This window comes from Zingiber officinale, chromosome 1A (assembly GCF_018446385.1).
Source record: "Zingiber officinale cultivar Zhangliang chromosome 1A, Zo_v1.1, whole genome shotgun sequence".
Classification (NCBI taxonomy): Eukaryota; Viridiplantae; Streptophyta; class Magnoliopsida; order Zingiberales; family Zingiberaceae; genus Zingiber; species Zingiber officinale.
In genome coordinates this window covers 110,051,745-110,057,194 of record NC_055987.1, presented here as the reverse complement: position 1 = coordinate 110,057,194, position 5,450 = coordinate 110,051,745, and the positions used below count along the sequence as shown (strand labels likewise).

The window sequence follows — 5,450 nt, the reverse complement described above, 5'->3', positions numbered from 1 at the left end:
CGCCCCTCCAGACTTAAACTTTTCATTGTCCCAATGAAAACTAGAAATAAAATATGGAGGAGATTTTTGAAGTTAGAGAAGTTACCAAGTGATGAGCTATAAGGCTACGCCATATGTTTGGAAATACTCCTCTATTTGATATTCACATTCCTCCATAACTTTGAAACATGCAAAAATAAGATAAACAAGAAAAATTAAGTAGAGAATATGAGTTATTATGAATAAAGAAAAGAAACTAAAAGGAAACTAAAAACTTAAATGATGACAAGAAAGAAGAACTTGGGTTACCTCCCAATAAGCGCTTATTTTAGGTCATTAGCTCGATATCTTCATTAGATTCATCTAAATCTCACTCTTGGAGAGGTAAGATATTTCAACACCCTCTTACCAAGGACTCTTATTATGGAGGGAGCTTTCATCATAGGATATATAAAGTGAAGTATCGCTCTCTCCATCTTCGTCTTCATGAAAATTCTTTCAGGTGGTCGAAGATAGTTCAGATTGAGCTTCTAATTATAGGCCCAATGAAAATTTGCACATTCAAAGAAAGATCACACCTCTCATACAAGAGAAAGATAAGAAAGAACTATAAAAATATTAGGTTTAACAGAGCATGTATCAAAAGATAAATCACATCTAATAAAATCAATGACCGGTACCTCTATGAAGTTTTCTAAAAGATCACTAGTGATACATACTTTGCATTGCTTAGAGGTACCTGAAAGTTCCAAACATGTGGATGTGCCTTCTTCAAAATTAAGTACTGGTTTTGGCTCTAGCTCAAGTGGAAGTGCAACTAAAGGTGGTGGTTCTTAAGACTTTGCCATCTCTGCATAAGTCTCTACACATTGATCCACAACATGTTCAATTATTGCAACTCTCATAGACTCAAAGGGTTGTGTGGACAAAGGAGGTGATTCTTGAGATGTTGCTTTGACAACACAACTCCCTACACTTCCTTCCATATCATTAACATCATCACATACTATGAAGAACATTCCAACATCAATCTCTTCAGCAAGAGAATCAACTACAGGAGGATCAATAACTTCACTTGCAATCTTAAGGTGATCTACCTCGTCACATTCATCATTTGAAAATTCAATTCCACTACAATACCTTGTAAAACCAGGAGGTAGATCTGAAAACATGTTGGCTATAGTATTATCATTACATTCTTCATCTGAAGAGTCCTTATCTTTATATACATTAAGAAATTTACACTCAATGATATTGATATCACATAATTTGCCAAAAGTTTTATCGTTGTTGGCCCCCACTAGCCTTTATGGAAAAGGAATACTTAGTGAAGGCCTTGGGAAGGATTGATCTTTCTTTTTTTTTATATATTTCCTTTGAGCTCGTGGCGGAGGTCCAACTTGCTTGTCTAGTGATGGTGTGATCAACTATTGAGGGGAAGGTACTTGTGGCCTTTGGACACTTTTTGGAGTAATGAAATTGAGTTTTTGTGGTTTTCTATTGTTCTTCTCCTCGATTCTATACAAGTCCTTCTCCATAAGTTCTTCATGATTCTAGCCACTTTTCAACTTAATATCATTACAATGTTCACTAGACCTTGTTTGGGTAGAAGGTGTTGGATCGTGAAATTTGATAGTGGTGAATATCGATCTAAAATTTAAGCGAGAGTAAGCAGCAGAAAAGTAGAAAAATGAAAAATACAATGCTAACACGAACCTTTTTACTTGGTTCGGAGCCTTGGTCGACTCCTACTCCAAGGCCCGCACTCATTGAGTGCTTTTGTTGGGCAATCCACTAGCAATTCGAATATTTATTTTACAAATAGAAAGTATAGTTGCTTTAAAGAAAGAATACCAACAACAAAGAGAAATAAAAATGAGGTGCATTGTCGGAGGAGCTTTCTCAGCGTCGCAGGAGCATAGCACGGCAGAGCAAACATTGGAAGATCTTGTTGTTCATTGTACTTTGCTCCAGGGTGCATCCTCCTTATATAGGAGGCTCGGGGCGCCTGGATCCCTTTCAGGTGCCTGGAGTATGACGTAGCCCATCCAACAAGAGCGCTCTATGTTGCGACGTGCGTTGGAGATAATTTTTGCACTCCGGGCATCCAGATCCCTTCCAGGCGCTCGGACCACTTTTTCTCCAGGAAGTCCTTCTCCTACAAGAAATGGTTAGTCCGAGACAAAGTACAATTTATATTACCCTGCAAAACAAAGTGTTAGCATAGTTATAATTAACAAGTAGAGTATTAATTAGATTCCATCTCCTCGAGACCGGAATCTAGTCATGATCTCAACTTAGATTTTCGAAATGGATCTAAGTTAGATCGACACCTAATGTTCCCTTCCCGGGAACGCGTCCTCACAGTCACTCCCCTCCAGTGACTTACCTCAACTTACCTGCCAAACGTCCGATCTGTCCTTCAACTCATCTGAACTTTGTGCCAGCTATCAGGTCAGCCCATCGACCTAGCTAGACTTCGTGCCAGACGTCAGGTCAGCCCGTTGACCCGTCTAGGCTTCGTGCCAGCTATCAGGTCAGCTCATCAACCTAGATGGACTTCGTGCCAGATGTCAGGTTAGTCCGTCGATCCATCTGGGCTTCCCTTGCACACTTCATAAAAGTGTTAGATTAATATGAAACTAACTTAACCTACTTTGTCATTTATCAAAACTTGAGTTAGACCGTTAGCGCTAACCGCATCAACAAGAGAGAGGTCATGTTTGAACCATTTTGAAATTATGCTATCAATCTTTATATTCAACCGTTCGAATCCCTCATTTTGTGACTTGTGATTTTCAAAACTCTTGGATGGTTGAAATGCATTTTGTTTGGTAGACTCTTTTGCCTTCATGACTTGCACTTATGAAGTTCTTGGGGGAAATTCCATTAAACTTTTATTGATCATTCATGAAGGTTCAATGTCACTTGATTAATTAATGTGAATGCTTTGTCCACACTTTTGTTCATAAAAGAAGCTCTAGTAGATGAATCCAATAATGACTTATCTGAAAAAGAAATTTCCATGTAGAATATATGCAATTGCAGCCATCTTTCTAAACCATCATGAGGACACTACCTTAATAAACTCTTGAATCTCTCCCATGCTTCAAATAGCGACTCTCGATCTTCCTGAGAAAAACTTGTAATGCAATCCCTCATATACACTATTGTACTTGGAGGGAAAAAAATGATTTAGAAATCACTGCTCCAATTGTTCCCAATTTGTGATGCTTTGAGGATGGAGAGAATAAAACGAAGTCTTTGCCCTATCTTTGATACTGAAAGAAAATGCCATCAATTGAATGACATCTACTGAAACACCCTCACAGTTCACTATATCACAAAGCTCCAGGAATGTGTCAAGGTGTAGATATGGGCTTTCTAATATCTCTCGTCCAAATTTTTGACCTTTTATCATAGTAATTATTTCTGGATCTAATTGGAAATTTTTTTCTTCAATATAACATTGCACAATCAGAGATAAAAATCTTATAAAAATGGGTGTAGAGAATTCTTTTAAGAGTCTGCTTGACATGTTAGTGCTCATAGTATCTAAAAAAATTATGAGGAAACATAGAAATATAGAATTAAAGATAAGAAAGAAAATGCATAATGAAAAAATAAGAAAGGAAGTGCTGAAATAAAAGAAAACAAATCAATAAAAAAATCTATTAATAAGTCTAGAGTAACTCATATGCTAATCAACTAATGTTAATCAGAAATAGTCCCCAGTAATGGTACCAAAAACTTAATGTGTACCTATAAGTATACGGGTGTCGTCAAGTAATAAAATATCGATCCCACAGGGGCTGTTGATTAAACACTAGTTAACTTCACACAATGAATTATCTAGACAATCGAAATGTGGTTCACAAATTCTAGAGAAAAAGAGAAAGGGAAAGAGAGAGAGAAAGAAAGAGAGAATAGAGAGAGAACAAATAAGACTAGGTGAGTGAAGGATGATAGTGTTGGGATGTATACTATAAGCCTAGCTTTTTTATGAACATCTATCTTGAAATATTTTGAAATGAGAATCACTTTGATCAAATGTTTGGATTTTATATTTATATATATGTCAATGCAGATGTCCATTTAATTTATAATTTAGATAACATGGTGTGTGGTGTCACACAGAAGATCATGTTATCGGTTCCTTATCAATTATAAATTATAAGTAGTAGCTCACAACCAAGATGGATTGAGACAAACCATTGGAACGGTTGTAGTGTAATTTGGTATTAGTCTATCTTGACTATAAAATTACACTAGTAAACTATGTGTGTATTGAGCAGGACCGTTTGAGGTTGTTCGATTTGTACTGACTACATAAAAGAACAGAACCTCTGTTATTATGGATATGCGTCCTCTTAATCCCTATATAATAACAAACATGTATACTTAGTATTGATTTCTTTAACTTATCAATGGGTGACATTTATTCATTAAATCAATAGGCCCGATGAGTTGGAAAATAGTACTATTTATATGTTGTGTTATTGATTATAGAAGGAATTTGTGTCCTAATTATTTAGGTTGATGATGTCTCCTTGAGGAGCTCATAAGGATTATCATGTAAACCCTGCAGGTGGACTTAGTCCGGCATGATAATAAAGTTGAGTGGTACTACTCTTTGAATTAGATGTTAATTAATTGAGTTATCAGTAACTCATTTAATTAACGGACATACGATATCTTAGACACAGGGAGTTTAACACACTCATGATAAGAAGGAGCTCATATTGTAATTTGAGATTGGTGTGGTAGTTCAATAATAACCTCTTAGTGACATGAGTTATTATTGATGGACTTGAGTTGGGTGTTCGAGCTGAACACAGGAAGCCCAAGCCCATCAGGAGGCCTAAACCAATTCTTCCTCTAGGTCCCTGCTGTAGCCTCTATATAAATCCTCGCATCCACCCATCCATAACTTGGTTTGGTTTAACTTGGTTTTGGTTTGGTTTAACTTAATTCTGTTTAGAAAGGAAGATTTTTTCTAAACAGAATTCTTTTATTTTTCTTTCTTTGTAACCAACGGCAAAGGTTATAAAAAGGAGTAGGTGGTGTTGGTTGCTACTCGGAAAACCTAGAGGTTCCACTGTACAAAAATTTTGTACAAAGGTCTGAACCTTTTCCTAGCTACCATGTGTTCTTTTAAATTAAATTTTGGATCGCCTGCGGAACTTAACACGTTTGATCCAAAACTTAATCTATTCGTTCTTTTAGGTTTTGACTTGGGTCTCCTGCGAAACTTAACACGTTCGACCCAAATCACCTTAAGTTATTAATTTCATTAAATATTAATTCCCATAATTGGTTCCCAGTACTGACGTGGCGAGGCACATGGCCTTCTTGGATATGGGAGCAACCACCACCGACTAGACAAAACCTTTTATGGAAAAATAATATTTAATTTCCTAAAATAACTTTAGGTTAACCAAAAAGAACAATCAAATCACAAGGGAAAGAAA

At 36.4% G+C, this 5,450-nt stretch overlaps 1 non-coding gene across 1 annotated transcript; it reads left to right on the top strand.

The window, feature by feature from the left end:
* Positions 1–3,037: 3,037 nt before the first annotated feature.
* On the top strand, positions 3,038–3,143 carry LOC122039184. Its single transcript, XR_006128071.1, has one exon. It is a non-coding gene; the product is annotated as a small nucleolar RNA R71 (small nucleolar RNA).
* Positions 3,144–5,450: the final 2,307 nt, after the last annotated feature.